We start from the raw sequence: 18,065 nt of genomic DNA on the forward strand, positions 1-18,065 counted from the left end.
TGCCCTGATGTCCGGATGGTAGCAATTCTTTTCCATGCTTGCCTTATTAAGGATCGCGTTCGGAAGGTGTAGCCCCGTTGTCCGGATGGATGTAGCTGTCTTCCCATATACGTGTCTGTGAAGGAAATCTGATTACTTATCGAACACTGAAGAGCGTCTGGACGTGTTGCCATGATGTCCGGATGGATTCAACCTTGAACTGTTTGAATTTTCTAGACACTGATGGGTGTCTGAACGCATGATTGGGCAGTTCGGACGAAAACTTGGGATTCAACTTCTCTGAGTTGGAATTTGCATAGAATCTTCTTTGAATATCTTGAACCACTTTTCTGAAATGAAAACTTTGAAATAAACGGCATCCCTGATTATGTAGCAACATTACATAATAGTGATTTTGTCAAACAGAATGCAGCCAATACAAACTAACAAACTCCCTATTTGGCCATTCTGCAACAAAAATCACTTGATCGGTTAAAAATACATTCCCGATCCAAAAAATAAAAATACTCCCCCTTTTTGTCTTAAAAGGACAAAGGGTAAACATAGTAGATAAAATCCATAAACAAATACAGTTCCAAAGTCCAAAGGAAAAAGAAAATTGTAAAAAGCCATAGAAAACATCTTGCTGAAAATGGAGAGAAAGACAACAAGGTTAGTCTTTTCACAAGAAAAGCAGTACATGCATGTATCTAAACCTGAGAAATCAGTCAGATAGCAAGTCAGGATTATGCAAACATATAGTTGAGAGCTGTGTATTGAATAAGCAAAAATTTCCCTGCAAACACAAAATTTTAAATAACTGGCTTAACTTATGCAATTCATATGTGTGTGAAAGCTTTCTCAATAAGGTATGAAGTTCATTTATATGACTTAAAGCAACTGAATTTTCTAAACAAGAGAGAAAATCAAAGATAGATCAGTCAAAAGTCAAACCTTGTTTTACTAGAGCTTAACCACCCTCATTTGATACACTCCCCCTAAGCTGCAACACTTTTCTTTTACTTAGTCCTTTAGTAACCGTCTATTTTTCGCAATGATTTGGTCATTAATTGTTTATTGAGGGACAAGTTTAAGAACAGATTCATAGCATAATAAGCAGTGGATCTTTTTATTATTCAAATAACTAAAATTTAAATGTGTAATACCCCAGATTTTAAGACAATGCGCCTTAAATAGAATTTAAGACCCATGGTGATCAATGAACTTTTAATCGCTCGATCAACCATACCTGTTGCTCGATCGACCTGTCGATTGATAACCAGTACTCTTAATCGCTTGATCGATTTTATTTACTCATCATTATTAAGTCGCTCGATCGATTATATAATCAATCGATCTATTTTATTCGCTACACATTCGCTCGATCGACTTTTAAGTCGCTCGATCGACATTATTCTGATAATTGCATATTTATGCGCCACCTGTTCTAAATTAATTAATAGACAAACTTAAATATCTGGTGAATTAGTTGGGATAATAATATCTCTAATATTATTATATGAGAATATTTTGTGGAATAATATTATTGATATATAATATTATTGAGAAATATTTATTGTACATAATATTATTTTGGCATAATATTATTTGGTATAATAATATTATTAGTGTAATAATGTTATTAAAAAATTAACCTTAATTATGAAACGAATCGGGCTCAAAACGGGTTTAAAATTACACCCTAGTGAGTTATTAAATGAGAAAGACCTTATATAAAAATACCTACGATTAATAATAATTAGATTTTATTTAAAAGTAACCCTAGTTAACCTAATTAAATAAAAATTAACCAAGGTTAACTAGATATTTTTAATGATTACTCAAATTAATTTAACTAAGATAAAATTTAACCATGAATTAATCCGATATTTTACTTTTAACACGGATTAATTTGGCTAAACCTATAAATTAAACCCCCACCTTCGTTAAAATCGCACCTCTGAGTATTCACTGATTTGAGTGAGTCTGAGAGAGAAATTTAGAGAGTGAGACCTGATTTTCCCCTCCTTTCCTTGCTTCTTCTTCTTTCCTCCTTGTTGGGCCGAATCAGAGAGGGAGAATCGAGAGAGGGATACCGCCGGAGAGGAGGGACCCAGACCCGATTTCCGGTGGGTCAACAGTGGGTAGTCGGAGGATGCGTTTTCCGGTGAGATTAGAGGAGATTTCTGGTGAATCTTCTAGCTTTAACCGCGATTCTTAAGGGTAATTTCTTATGATTAGCTTAATATTTTGATTATTGATTTTTGGAGATGTTTTGAAATGGGTATTTGTTGAATCCTTCCCCTGTTCACAGTTAGGTGTTTGGGTAAATTAAAATAGATTTTCTGTGGGTTTTTCTTGTTGACCGGATGGGTTTCTTGTTGGGTTTTGGCTGGATTTTTGGTGGGTTTCGGCGGATGGGTTTGCCGTGTTCCCTATTCAGGTCGGGTGTGCGTGGGTTGGTCGTGTACTGAATTTGACCCAGTACCCCTGTTTTTAGGCATGACCGATTGCTATTATGTTGGGTATGTTCTCATTGGACCGGTTATGGGTATGGGTTAGCTATGTCTCCGATGTCCCGATTGTTGTAGGTATATGTATGTGTAATTTGGAGGTTGAGCCCGTGTTCCTTACTCTTTGTTTTGGTGTTCTAGCCATGTGTAGTGTTTTGGTGTATTTCGGTTTTGTAGCCTTTTTAGCCAATTCTGGATTTGGGGATTATTATTGGGTATTTCCTGTGTGTTGATTTTAGCCTTATACTGATTTGGGGAGTTACTGAGTTTTAGACCGGTTATGTGTACTGATTTGGGTTCCTAAATTATTAGATGATGTGTTTTGGTTGCTTTTCTTTAATCCATGTGATTTCAAAACTGGAATGATGTTCCCTAGTAATTGTGTCCTCTGTCATGTGGGTTTTGGTCAGCAGTGTTAATGGCCTTGTTTTCTCTGTTTGCCGTGTCCCCTGTTTTGGGTATTGTGGGTGTATGTGTTTTTTGAATGATCCCTCTTCGATGGTTATTTGGATGGTTATGAGTATCTTGGCTGAGTGTTTTATGTTGGGTGAATGATTGGATTGTTCTCCCCAGTTCCACCATAGTACACGGATGGCTATATGGTGTTTTATTAAAGAGTAATGATTGAATACCACCTAAAGATGCAACTTTTCACCACCTTGCCTATGTGGCAAGGTGATCTTCATACCTTAATTTATTTTTAGAAAATAAAAAAATTCAAAAAATAGTGGGGGATCATCTTGCCACATAGACAAGGTGGTGAAAAGTTGTAACTTTGGGTGGTATTCAATCATTATTCTTTATTAAATTACATGAACTAATGTTAATTTTGAGGTTAAAACTTAATTGATGATGAATTAAGGTTAAATAGTGTTTTGACCAATTTTGTATGGGAATTTTGATAGAATAACTGAATGGTTAATTGAGGATTTTAAAATAATCAAATATTGACTTCATAAGTAGTGGTATTAGAGGACTATGTTTTTAGAAATTAATATGAGGGAATGTAGAACATATTTATTTAAGTTCTCTTTAAAATATAAAAAGCACGTATATTATGTTGAGTTTCTCAAACTCTTTTTTTTTGTTATAAGTAATAAAGAGTTTTATTAAAAGCGTAAGGCGCCCCTAAGTACACCGGTAGTATACAAAGAAAGCACCTAACTAGAAAGAGAACAAACAAGTCCAAAAGAACACCCAAGAAGCGGCCCACAAAATAAAACCAACTAAACCCAAAAGGAAATATACCCAAAACCCGAGAGCAAAACACCTCAAGACCCACATAGGCTCCCTCTAGCCTTTGGACGTTTAGCGAGCCATCATCTCACCCAAGAAAGCCAAGAACTTCTCGCGGCGACCCGAATCCTTCGCCCGCTCAACGGGCAACCTGTCCCAAAACTCCAGAACCTTCTCCCGAGCACGATCGCTCAAAGCGGAAGGGGCTGTCGCAGTATTGGCAGATTTCTTACCAGGAGGAGCTGCAGAGAGGTTCTTGGCGGACTTCTTTTCTTCTACTTTAACTTTCTGCCTAGATTGATCAGGTGCCACAGCAACAACACCTGATCTGGTCGGCAAAGGGACAAAACCCGGAGAAGCTGCCGGATCCGCCGGAAGCAGCAACTCCGGCGCATATGAGGGGGGAGAACTGGATGCAGGTTCTCGGTTTGGAGCCACTGGAGCCACCTGCAAACTGCTTGACTCTCCCCCGAAAGAAGACAGAACCGGAACCGCCCTAGAAACCATCGGCGATGTGGACTCCAGCCGACGAGGACACCCTAGAAAGACCGACGACGCCTGACCCGCACCCCCTGAGTGTTTCGACATGAAAGAAGCAATGTGTATGGGTTTTGGCAAAAATCGACCCAGCCTAACCCCTCTACGCTTAGAGCCCAACCCGTACCCAGCAGACCGGCCCAATAACTTTCGAACAGCCCGTCCCAAAACCCTGTTAAAACTGATGTACAACTTGATCCACGCCCGCAGATTTGAATTCAAATGAGCTGGTTTTGCGCCTCGAGCAGAGTGAGTAACAATTGTCTCCTTCTTACCCAGCGGTCGGTGAAGTAATCCCAAGTCCATTGGAAGACCCACCTAAACAGTCCGAAGATGCCTCAGAGCCCAGCGTTCGGTCTTTAGGGCCCAGGAAGGAGATCAACTTCCGCATCTCATCCGCAACCCAAGCCCAGCCTCCACCTTTGCGGCCTTCAGGGAGCCAAATAGTCCCTTTCCGACCACCCTCAGCGAAAACAACCACCTCAATGTAGCGGCCAGACTTGTTCTCACCCTCTCGAACCATCAAGGCTTTGACGTCCTCCCGGAAGTACTTTACAAGACCCCTCCTAGAAGCCTTCAGAGCCTCTTCGATGGTAGCCAGCAACCATGCAGAAGCTTGAACGCCCAAAAAAATGACCCCGCAGAACCCCTTTCTCCTCTCCTCCAAACGGAGATCCGACCCTTCTGACTTCACCGAGAAAGAAAAGTATTTGGCTTCCACAGAGAAGCTCCGTTCCATCCTTAGCAAGCTTAGAGAGCTAGGAGAGCAAAAACCCTGGAGACATACCGACCGGACGGACCCTCTGAACCGCCGACCATATCCCATTTATTACAAATGTAAATCAAGAAAATGAAAGTTTCTCATGAAATTATGTAAAGGACATGCTCTAAGAACCTTTAATGAGCCAAAAATTGTCTACAACATCGAAGAACCAAAAAAAAAAGAAAAAAAAAAGGCGCAACTCATTTCTGAAAGTCAATACACACTTGTTTGGGTTTTTCAAAGCCTCTATAAATTTTTTCTTTTCTCAAATCCATAAATATCTCTTCTGCATATTTTGAGAGTACATATGAGGCAAGAAAAAAAACTAAGAGTGTTCTTAAAAGGAAGAGAGAGACACATGTTTAGAGTGAAAAATCCTGGAGAAAACTTATAAGTGATATATATGAATACTCTCCTAGATCAAGTGGCAGTTAGATCTATGTAAATATAATTTATACTTATGAATAATGACGTCCTATGGATATATATATTTATTGCAGATGATGAGCTGAGACTGCACTAAAAGGCTGTAAGTATCTTTATACTTACGGAGGGTGATGCTGGTTGACTTTTTCATGAATATTATGAACACTTATTTATTTATTTGGTTGCGCATGTGATTTTACATATTTTTTATTTTAACTAAAATGGTTAATAACAAAGCTGGTATGTAGCGGGGGGGTGATGGCTGCCAGTAGAACCTAATAGATAAACGGGCTAAGACCTTTGGCTCTTAATCTGCTGGGACCTTTGGATTCCAGTAACAAACAAATAAGCTTTAAGTGTGAGTTGGCTAAAACAGTGGTGGGGTGATGGTATTGCCTGCTGGGACTGTTGGCTCCCACAACTCGCTAATTCGGACCGTTGGTTCCATCACGAGAGGAGTGCAAAAGATGATAATTAAACCTTGCATATAAAGCTGTCATATTACTGTTTCATGGTTATGTGTATATTCTATCTATGACTGTGATTAGCTACCATGGATCATATATTGCATATACATGTGACTATAAAGCCATATCTGCATTATGTTGTATTTATTAAATAAATCAGTATTCATATTATTATTGGAAACAGCGGACTCACTTAGGGTATTTTGTGTTTTTGTTTCTATATATATGTATATTGGTGTAGGTTTTATAGATGAAGATTAGAGTGCAAGAGGTTTTAAAGCTAAGGACACATAGATTGTATTTTGTTTGTAGTCTTCTGTGTTTATAACATTTTATGTTGAGAAGATTGCTAAAATTTCCATGTATTCTTTTGTGTCACTATTGACACCTGTTTTCATGTATTTGTTCTAAGTATTTTCTAATGGATGTCTAGAGGTATTTCAGTTAAAAGCTCTAATGTGTTATTTAATTCCAAGTCTGTTGGATATATTATATTTCTCTGCCAAATATTTACTTTGACGATGCCGTAATGTCACGTGAAAATTTGAAATTTTCACTTATGCCTTTTTGTAAAATGTGAGACGTTACAAAATGCTTTTTATCACTTGGTACTACAACTTAGAAAGAATGCCAGAATTTATAGGTTTGAGGTTCAACTAGCGAGTTGGTCAATTTGATTGTCTTAGCAAAAAAATCTCATAAGAATTTTCAAAAGCTAAAAGTCAGAGAGAAAAAAAAAAAATGTACCTTAGGGGAGCCTTGGATAGTGCACAAATTATCATCACATGAGAAAAACAACTATGTAGCATAAAGAGGCAGCAGGAAAACTTAGCAAATCTCAGATTCATGATCTCAAATATATGTAAGCATAGACCATCAAAACACAATGAATTGAGATATCAGATTTAGAAATATGAGATAGTTGAAAAAACTTTAAAAAGAACAACCTACAACCTTACTACCCAAATATATATATATTTTTTAATTTTATTATTATTATTAAAAACAAACACATTATGCTTTCAGAAGAAAAGACTAAGGAACATAAAGAAGTCTAATCCTAGCATAAAGAGACATGCTAGGACATGTCACAAACACTAATGGCTTATTTAAGAGACTCAAACCTGCTTCTATCGAGAGGTTTGATAAGAATGTCAACCAATTGGTTGTCAGTGGGTACAAAGGAAAGAGATACTACTCGGGATTCCACAAGATCACAAATGAAATGTTGTCTGATGTCAATGTGCTTGGTACGAGAGTGCTGAACTGGATTCTTGGAAATATTGATGTCACTTGTGTTGTCACAGTGGATAACCATGGTATCCTGAGTGAATCCATAATCACACAATAGTTTCTTCATCCATAACAATTGAGTGCAATAGCTTCCAGTAGCAATGTATTCAGCCTCAGCAGTTGAGAGGGAAATAGAAGATTGTTGCCTACTCATCCGAGCCACAAGATTATTCTTCACATAGAAGCATCCTCCAGAGGTACTTTTTTTGTCATCCGCATTGTCAGCCCAATCTGCATCAGAGTAACCTTCAACCACAAGATTTGTTTCCCTAGAATACCAAATGCCATGAAGAAGAGTATCATTAACATACCTGATGATACACTTGACTGCAGTGAGATGAGATTCTTTAGGATTTGCTTGAAATTGAGCACATACTCCAACACTGAATGCAATATCTAGTCGGCTAGTTGTGAGATAGAGAAGACTCCCAATCATACTTCTTGTTAGTTTGTGATTGACTGTATTTTGTTTGACAAAATCACTTTTATGTTATGTTGCTACATAATTAGGGATGCCGTTTATTTCAGAGTCTTCGTTTCAGAAATGTGCTTCAAGAAATTTAAAGAAGATTCTGTGCAAATTCCAAGTCAAAGAAGTCGTATCCCAAGCATTCGTCCGGATGGCCCAGTATAACGTTCGGATGCTCTTCATTCAGCAACATCCATCTGGACGACATGGCAATACCGTTCGGACGCCCATCAGTGTCCAGAAGTTTCAAATTGTTCAAGGTTGCATCCGTCCGGACGTCTCAGCAACATGTTCGAACGCTCATCAGTGTTCGACAAGAAATCTGATTTCCTTCTCAGACACAGATATGGAAAGACAGCTGCATACGTCTGGACGTCAGGTCTACATCGTCTGGGCGCTATCCTTGATAAGGCAAGACGTGGAGAAGAATTGCAACCGTTCGGATGTCAGGGCAACACCGTCCAGACGCCGGTCCTTATTATGGAAATTGCGTGCATCAGAAGTACAATCGTCCGGACGCTAGGGCAACACTGCGAACACGGCCCTAGTATTTTATTACGTGAAATGCGTTATGGAAAACCGGTTGCACAGTTTTCTGGTTGGACGCCACCTAGAGAGAACCGTTCCAGACTCAATTTAGGTCTACTGAGCCTATAAATAGAGGTCTCTAGGCATGTATAATTTACAGAATTCAATATTGAATTCTTCATAGCTTAGAAAGTATATTTTAGGGAGAAATTGTGAAGATTCGCTTGCTCTCAAGCCGTTATTGTACTTGTTATTGAAGTCTATCTTAGGGAGGAGCCCTAAGGTAAATGAATCCATATAAGACCCTTTCAAGTAGGATACTTGGTTGTGAGGCGTTCACGTTGGGTTGCATGTCAGAGTGTTAGATACGATCGCTGCATCGGGTATGTGAGTGTTACTGTCTATGTATTAGCTTTGTCTTCTGATAGTGGATTTCTTGGGTTTGGCTGCCCCGGAATGGTTTTTCTCTTCATTGAGTTTTCACTTCGTTAACAAAATAATTATATTCTTTAAATTCCGCATTTACAATATTTTGTTACACATTGTGCGTGCACACAGAGTAAATTAGAAGTCATTCTATTTTTCACTTCTGCAGAGAGTAGGATCAACTTGCTTGCCTGTAAGAGCACTGATCTTGATACTTGTGCTCATGGGAGTACGAGCATGGCTCTTCCCATCTAGACCGAACTGCTTGACCAGATCTTTGGCATACTTGGATTGAGAGATGAATATCCCTTCAGAAGTTTGCTTGACTTTAAGCCTCAGAAAGTAGTTCAACTCACCAATCATACTCATCTCAAATTCTTGCTTCATCTCCTCAGAAAAATCATAGGCTTGGGAATCTAGAGTTGCTCCAAATATGATATTGTTAGTTTTTGATTGGCAGTATTCTGTTGACAAAATCACTATTATGTAGTGTTGCTGCTTTCACAGGGATGCCGTATATTTCAGAGTCTTCAGATATTCAGAGTTTATTTCTCTGATGTGGAAAGAGCCGTATTATGACAAGCTGCAAGTGTCACAAGCTTCATGAGGGCTATTTCAGTGTTCATAGAAGATTCTATGCAGATTCCAACTCAGAGTAATCGGATCCCAAGCAACCGTCCGGACGATGTGGTGTTTCCGTGCGGACGCTCATCAGTTAGCAACATCCGTCCGGACGCCCATCAATGTCTAGAACCTTCGAACTATTCAAGATTGAATCAGTCTGGACATAATGGCAAATCGTCCGGCCGCTATTAAGAGTTCGAGAAGAATCCAGTGTTCAAGTGCATCCGTCCAGACAACGTGGCAATACCGTCTGGACGCCATTCAGTGTTCGAGAAGTAATAGGGTTTCTATCTCAGACACAGATATGGGAAGACAGCTGCAAATCGTCCGGACGATGTGGTGTTCTTGTCGGGACGCTATCCTTGGTAAGGCAAGTCATGCAGCAGATGTGCAACCGTCCGGACACTAGGGCAACACTGTCCGGACGTGGCCATGTTATGAAAGCTTTCAGCGCTATTTTGGAAAGGCGGTTGCAGTTGCAGTTGACCGTCCGGACGCTCGGTCAAGCCGTCCAGACGCCCTCTAGTATTTTGATCATAACTTTTTGGTCAAATATCGGATTGGGATGAAATTTAGTGTCATTGGAAAGCTAACGAAAAATCCTACAACCTAATTGTCTGGATGGCCAAGAGAAACGTCTGGACGCACGCCCAAAAACGTTCGGACGCGCGCCCAGAGTTCGAATCAGTGTTGGAATAGGCTTTGTAAGCCTATAAATAGAGGGCCCTAGGCTTGTGTTTTGTACAGAATTCGATAGAGAATTCCTTATAGCTTAGAGAGGGTGTTTAGGGAGATATTGAAGATCTGCTAGCTCTCTAGCTTTTGCCAGTGTGTGATTTGATCGTGTGAAGTCTATCTTAGGGGTCGGCCCTAAGGTAAAGGAATCCATCAAAAACTCCTTAAGGTGGAAGATCTGGTTGGGAAGCGTTCGTGTTAGGTTACACGTCAGAGTTAAAGGTATGACTACTGCATAAGGGTATGTGAGTACGAGTGTCTTGTAACTAGCTTTGTTTTTGGATAGTGAATTTCCTAGGTTTGGCTTCCCCGAAGTGGTTTTTTCTCTTCATAGAGTTTCCACTTCGTAACAAATATCTTGTCTCATTTAAATTTCGCATTTAAGATATTTGTTTGCACACAAACACACACTTGGTTTAAATTAGAAGTCAATAAATTATTTTCAATTGGTATCAGAGCGGGTACACTTGTGTTTGGATTTATTTCCTAAGTGTGATCCATGACTTCTTTTAACATAAATCTTCCTGAGTTCTCTGAAGATGATTTTTATGATTTCTCTAAAGATACCCTTTTGATAGGTAAACTCTTTAAGAAATCCAATAAAGAACTCAAGAAGATTAAGCAAGAAAAATAGTCTTTGATTTTACAATTATCTGAATCACATGTTTTGATTGACTCTTTGAAATCTGAGAATACCATGTTTTTTGATACTGTTGATGCACTAGAGAATAAATTAAAAGAATCAAAGGATCTCTTGAAAAAATTCTCTAGTAATAATTTGAAAAGCATGCTTTGTATTCATACAGATATTTCTAACAAGCCTGATTTAAATGTTAATGATTTAAGTACTTCTACTTAACATGCTTCTAATTTTGAATTAGGTTTTGTTGATATTAAGCCTGTGATAGAAGATACAGCTTATTTAGATAATTCTTGCTTAACTAATCATGTGATGCCTAACTCCAAGGAATCAGCTTGTTAGAGTGTTTTATGCTAATCTCCAGGTTGTTCAGGATGATGACCGCGGGTTGGTTCTTCAGTCCTTTGTGGATGGGCATACTATCACTGTTGATCCGCAGATCATCAATCAGTTCATTGGAGTGCCTCTGCTCTAGATCTCTGGCAGCCCGTAAAATATGGTTGTATTATCTCATCTGGATGATCTCAGAGACTTTTTCCATGCTGTCCCTCAGGGAGAGGAGCATGCCACTACCATCAGGATCGGTGCCCTATTTGCCCTACACTGCATGCTTGCCAAGATTGTCCAGCACAACCTCTGGCCCGTTGTTAGGCGCAGTGATCTGATCTTGAAGAGGGCTCAGTTCGTATATGCCATCTGTCTTCGCTTGCCTTTCTGCCTATGCAAGCATATTTTGGGAGTTATTCTGGAGGCCCGTGATGAGGGCAATACCGGTCTTCCTTTTGGCTACCTGCTCATTCAGATTATTTTACAGTTAGGCATCGGTGTAACTGGAGAGCAGAAAATGAAGATTCAGGATCCCATCAGCAAGTAGACACTGATGAAGTTTAACGCCCAGCTGAGGTGTGATGATCAGGATGATGTTCCACTGCCCCCTCTTATCCATGTAGCAGTTCCTGATATGGCATCCTCTTTTCAGACTGCTCCTCCACCTTCGCAGCAGGATGCCGGCTATGCTTAGATATTGGAGGCTTTTGGCTGCCCTCCAGGGCGGCATGAGCTCTATGCAATTGGCACTTTCATCTTTGCAGCAGGAGGTTCACTCGATCAACCTCCGTGTGGAGTAGAGCCAGCTGGACATCCAGGAGTGTCTTAGGATCATCATCCATCCAACAGTGATGATGAGGACGATGCGCCTTTGGCAAATGCATCTTGATTTTCTTTGTATCGTTTTTTTTTTTGTATTGTTGGGACACTGTTTTGTGGATTATTTGTTAAAACATTTTAACTATTGGATATTATTACTCTGTTTACACTTGTCCTTCTGAGACATCTAGGGGGAGTAATTTTTATATGGTTTTTATCCTTACTTTGTTTCACCCTTTGTACTTTTGTGACAAAAAGGGGGAGTAATTTTTGACTTGGACCGGGTTTGTATTCTTAACCGGTCAAGTGATTATTTTTCCAGAATGGCCAAATAGGGAGTTTGTTAGTTTGTGATTGGTTATATTCTTTTGGACAAAATCACTTCTATGTAATGATGCATTTAAACATGGATTCAACTATTCAGAGTTCTTCTAGAAGATTCTACACAGTCTAGAAGTCAGTGAAATCAGATCCCTTGCAGCCGTCCGGACGACGTGATATTCTATTCGGATGCTCAACTGTCCAAGCATCATCCGCTCGGACAACGAGAACTTTCTGTTTGGACCTTCCTCTGTGTCAAGAAGCTTCAAACTGCTCCAGCTTGCATCCGTCCGGACATTTCAGCAGCACGTCAGACGCCACTCAGTGTTCGATCAACTATGAGATTTCTTTCCAAAACACAAATATGGGAAGACGACTGCAGCCGTCCGGAAGATGTGGATTCCCATCCTGACGCGCTCATCCACAAGGCAAGTCGCGCATTCAAAATTTAGACGTCCGGACCACGGTCTTCATGGTCTGAACGCGCGAGCTTCATATATGGAAATTGCGTACATCAGATTCACCGTCCGGACGACAGTCTTCATGGTCCGGATGCGCCAAGCCTTGATATGGAAATTGTGTGCAGCTGAAGTGCGACCGTCCGGATGACAGGGCAACACCGTCCGGACGTGGCTCAATTCAGGAAAGAATTTGTACGAAATTTGGAAAGCCAATCGCACAGTTGTCTGTTCGGACGCCTTATGTCTACCGTCCGGACGGGGCCTAGGTTTTTCAAGCTAGATGCTCATTTGAACCTGCAGCCTATAAATAAAGGTCCCTAGGCTTGAGAATAGTAAGAATTCGGTATTGAATTCCGTTGTGTTTAGAGAGTTATATTTTAGAGTAGGAGACTTGGTTAGGAGGCGTTCACATTGGGTTACGTGTCAGAGTGCAAGATACGATCATTGCATCAGGTATGTGAGTGTTACTGTCTTTGTACTAGCTTTGTCTTCTGATAGTGGATTTCCTGGTTTTGGCTGCCCCGGAGTGATTTTTCTCTTAATTGAGTTTCCACTTCGTTAACAAAATATGTTTGTTCTTTAAATTCTGCATTTACAATATTTTGTTACACATTGTGCACACACACGGTAAATTAGAAGTAATTTATTTTTCAATTGGTATCAGAACTTGGTACACTCTTGTTAGATTTATTTCTTGAGTGTGATTCTATTGACTTCTATTTTTTTTTTTTTTTTTTTTCATGTCTACCAATGTTGATTTGATGGAAAAATGTGAACTCCAAAGGATGTGTGTCAAATTGGTCAATCAATTTGAAGGTTTTAAAAATTCTAGTATTGATCATTTACGAAGACTTAAAAATTTTGAAATAGAGAAAGATGTACTTATTTGAAAAATGAAGTCTTTGGAAGATGCTCGAATGAAATCAAAACTTCCTTTGGAAAAACCTTTTGATTCTAGTTTGAGTATTGATAGTGTTGCCTCTTCTTCACATGTTATGCTTGCATATAGAACTACGTTTGTTAAACTTAGCATGTTTCAACATTATACTCATTTTACTTGTGGGGATAAAGGGAAAAGTACTAAAGGGACTAGGCATAAAAATTTCAATTCTATCTCTACTTGTCATCACTGTGGCATTAGTGGTCATATCCGCCCTAATTGCTTTCAGATACATTCTCAGAAACCTTGGGATAAACTACATGTACTTAGGAAAAGATGAACCTGGTATTGAGAACCAAGTCAAGAATTTGAGTGATTGGGTCAAACTCATTAGTGAAAAGCTAGAAAGCCTTACCTCTAATGAGAAGAAATCTGTCTTGCTTAATAAAAACAAGAATACCTCTAATAAACTGGTCTGGATTAAGAAAGAGGACAGCTTGTGTCTTGAAAAATAAATGACTTCTAATTTTAACAAGTGTGTGCAAAAGTATGCAACAAAATATCAAAATGCGGAATTAAAAGAGACAGATATTTTGTTGACGAAGTGGAAATTCAGTTAAGAGAAAAACCACTCCGGGGCAGCCAAACCAGGATATCCACTATTCAGAAGACAAGACTAGTTAGAAAGTAGTAACAATCACATAACCTTATGCAGTGGTCGTACCTTGAATTCTGACGTGTAACCCAACACAAACGCCTCCCAACCAAGTCTCCTACTTGAAGGGGTCTTCAATGGAATCCTTTGCCTTAGAGCCAACCCCTAAGATAGACTTCAGTTCAGCACAGCAACAGCACTTGCCTTTTGACTAATCTTGCATTGATTTTCTCTCTTGTCTAGAAAATCTAGTTGTTCTTTGTCATATCTATGATAGTCATACCTTGTGGGTTAAAGTCTTCACACACACACACACACACGCATTGCATGAGTTGAGTTGTCTATTTGAATTTTCTATGTCCAGGAAAATATTTGTGCTGATTGTACTCCCAACTCTCTTTTATATCTCTGTGTAGTTTTGAGATGCTCTCTGATTGTGTTATCAGTGGCTTATACATGCGTGTTCTAAAACTGACCTGAGAAAAATTAAATTTTGCAAATTTTTCTTCAGTTTTCTATCTTTCAGTGTAAAGCATTCGAATGAGCGCAGTCTTGCCGTATGCTATCCTAGCAGTAGCCGTTCGGATGGTTAAGTGACATGTTCGGAAGAGATCTCAACAGGTTTAAGAATTGCGTTCCTTTTTTCTTGCCATATACACATCTTTGCATTTTTAATGATTTCTCATGGCATGTTGTGTGTTATTCTCGTGGATTTCTCCCAAGATTTTGGCATTCTTTACACATCTCTTCTCATCCCATGATCTTCATTGTGTCTTTTGTTATTCTTTTAAGTTTTTGTACTTTTAGAATATTGGAATATTTGTTGGGATATTTTCTTGAGATAGTGTGCATGAAAATCCTATTCTGTCTGTGTGTTGGGTTGATATTGATATATCTGGTCATTTGGACTGGGATCTTTGTTTTTGTAATTCTTTGGCATCCATTTGACAGCCGTCATAAATATCACATTATTTTTTTGGAACTAACAGGATCTAATGGTATTTTTGGAGATATTTCTAGTTGGTTTTTGGTTCAGGAATACGACATCTAGCGGCTCCCAGCATAGTGTTTGACAGATGCATCCTTTGGAAAATTAATTTTGTTTGTTCAAAATTTCCAAGGGTCTTAGGATTAAGATAAGCTTTTTCCCCCCAGCTCATGCAGAGTCTTCCGTAGCATTCCCTCAGATCTGCTTCAGTCAGAAGTTCAGTGGTGAATCTCCTTAGTTATCTTGCAGACCAGTTGCTTAGAAGATGTCAATCTGCGGATAACCAGGTTCAGGCTTTGCAAAATCAAGAGATTGAAGATCTTTCAGTCCATGGTTCCCGGCTTCCTGAGCTAGAAGCCGAAGTAGTACAAATCCAGCCTTTTATACGGATTTCTCTCCGTTACTTGATTTTAGTGGATCAGCAGGATTTGATACTTGGAGGATTTATGTTCCTCTCTTTTGGGCCACTTGCAGACTCTTCTCTATTTTCCTATTGTTTTGGATTTTAGAATGATTTTGTCTGTGGATATTATTACTCTGTTTACCTTTGTCCTTCTAAGACATTTAAGGGGAGTATTTTTTCATTACTCTATTTTACCCTTTGCCCTTTTGTGACAAAAAGGGGGAGTAATTTTTATTTTTGGACCGGGAATGTATTTCCAAAACTGGTCAAGTGATTTTTCTCCCAGAATGGCCAAAGGGGGAGTTTGTTAGGTTTTGATTGGCTACATTCTGGTTGATAAAATCACTTGTATGTATAGATGCTTTTATCAGGGATTCCACTATTCAGAGTGATGTCAGAAGATTCTGCACTGCTTACAAGATAGAAGATTTCGGTTCCCTGTCAGCTGTCTGGACGACGTGTCATCCCGTCCGGACACCCATCTGTCCACTATTCCATCCATCCGGACGACGTGCCAAACCGTCCGGAGACCCGACAGACCAAGCATCATCTGTCCGGACAACGTGCATTCCCGTCCAGACCTTCACTGTTTCAAGAAGCTACTGTTCCAGCTTGCATCCGTCCGGACGTTTCAGCAGCTTGTCCGGATGCCTCTCAGTGATCGATCAGCTTCAGATTCTTTCCAAGTTCAATTTAAGGGAAGATTGCTTCAACCGTCCGGACGATGTGAATTCCCGTTCGGATGCGCTCATACATAAGGCAAGAATCGCAATTCAAATATAACCGTCCGGACGACAGTCAGCCTTGGTCCGGACGCGCGTTAAACAGTTAAGGAAATTGCCGATTCGACTTCAACCATTTGGACGATTGCCTTTCATGGTCCGGACGCCCGCATAGCAGATATGGAAATTGCGTGTTGAAGATCAGCCGTCCGACCACGCGAAAGCCTTATATGGAAATTACTTGCAGCGGACGTGCGACCGTCCGGACAACAGTGTCTCACCGACGGACGCGGCTCTTAAACAGGAAAGATTTCTCAGCAAAATTTTCAAAAAAATCTGTCGCACAGTTGTCCGTCCGGACGACAGTGTTTCACCGTCCGGACGGTACCCGCATATATCACTGCGGTCGCCCATTCTGTACCTCAGCCTATAAATAGAGGCCCCTGGGCATTGAGAACTGTAGGAATTCGGTATTGAATTCCACAGGTGCTCAGAGAAGTTATTTTGAGAGATTGTTGAGCTAATTAAGTTTCCTCTGAAGCCATTGCAAGTGTGCTGTTGCTGCGCTACAACTGAAGTCTATCTTAGGGGTTGGCCCTAAGGTAAAAGATTCCACTGAAGACTCCTTCAGATAGGAGACCTGGTTGGGAAGTGTTCGTGTTGGGTTACACGTTAGAGAGCAAAGTACGACCACTGCATTAGGTATATGTGAGTGTTACTATCTTGTATCTAGCTTTGTCTTCTGAATAGTGGATATCCTGGGTTTGGCTGCCCCGAAGTGGTTTTTCTCAATCGACTTTCCATTTCACTAACAAAAACCCTTGTGTCATTTATTTTCCACATAGTTATTTTGGTTGACACTTTGTGCACACACTTGCTATTTATTTTAGAAGTCAAATTTCATTTTTCATAAATGGATCAACACATTGGCACAACTATTTGTTGCTCAGCAACATATGGCACAAGCCCCATAACATGTACCTGATAATCAAAGTTACATCTATGCAGCGGAAAAACACATTTATAACGTAACCTGTTGTTTATACAAAAAGAGCCATAATACATGTCTATCTGTTTAAGGCTTAACAACATTACAACTATTACAAAAGAATGGCTTTACAAAAGAATATGTGACACATACGTCACAAGCCATATACAAAATATACCAAAAGAGAGGACACCATTGTCCATCTCATTACGACTGTCACTATGGGCTTCAATCGTAATACCCCAGATACAACGCCACTGGATCGCCGTCTACCTCAACCTCAGGTGTACCTGCATCCATAAGACCATCATCTATACGGTTGTAGTGGTAGCCACATCCGTATAAAACATACCGAGACCTCAGTAGTATAAAAAATCATTGAGTTTTCGCAATATGATTACAATAACAACTTCTCATTTTTATGAACTTCTTTTCTTGAAAAAATGTTGCTGATAGAGTAAACATTACCTTTAGAAAACATTAGGGCATACTAAGCAGTTGGGAACATATATAGAAGTTTCTTTGTAGCGCCCCAGATTTTAAACCCTAGAATATAACGTCTTAAAATAGAATTTAAAATCCACTAATAGTAATAAAATAATATGAATATTTATGGACTAAATATTCATCAGTGTTTGAGGAAAATATTCATAAAGATTGAATATTATTATGGACTACAATAATATTACTAAGCAACCTGATTAATAAATAGACTGACTTAAATGTTTCGTAAATTGGTGAGTATAATATTAATGTATGTAATTGATTGTGCATACTATTATTATCGGTACAATAATATTATGATAGAAATAATATTAATAATGAAATGAACGAGAGCCAAAACGGGTTTAAAATTATACCCTAG

The 18,065-nt window shown here is 39.4% G+C and overlaps 1 long non-coding RNA gene across 1 annotated transcript; it reads left to right on the forward strand.

Annotated features, from left to right (window-relative positions):
- The first annotated feature begins 1,894 nt into the window (after window positions 1-1,894).
- Window positions 1,895-12,005, forward strand: LOC133881576 (uncharacterized). The gene is made up of 2 exons (XR_009902554.1): window positions 1,895-2,202; window positions 11,001-12,005. It is a non-coding gene; the product is annotated as an uncharacterized LOC133881576 (long non-coding RNA).
- Window positions 12,006-18,065: the final 6,060 nt, after the last annotated feature.

This window comes from Alnus glutinosa, chromosome 11 (assembly GCF_958979055.1).
Source record: "Alnus glutinosa chromosome 11, dhAlnGlut1.1, whole genome shotgun sequence".
NCBI classification, from domain to species: Eukaryota; Viridiplantae; Streptophyta; class Magnoliopsida; order Fagales; family Betulaceae; genus Alnus; species Alnus glutinosa.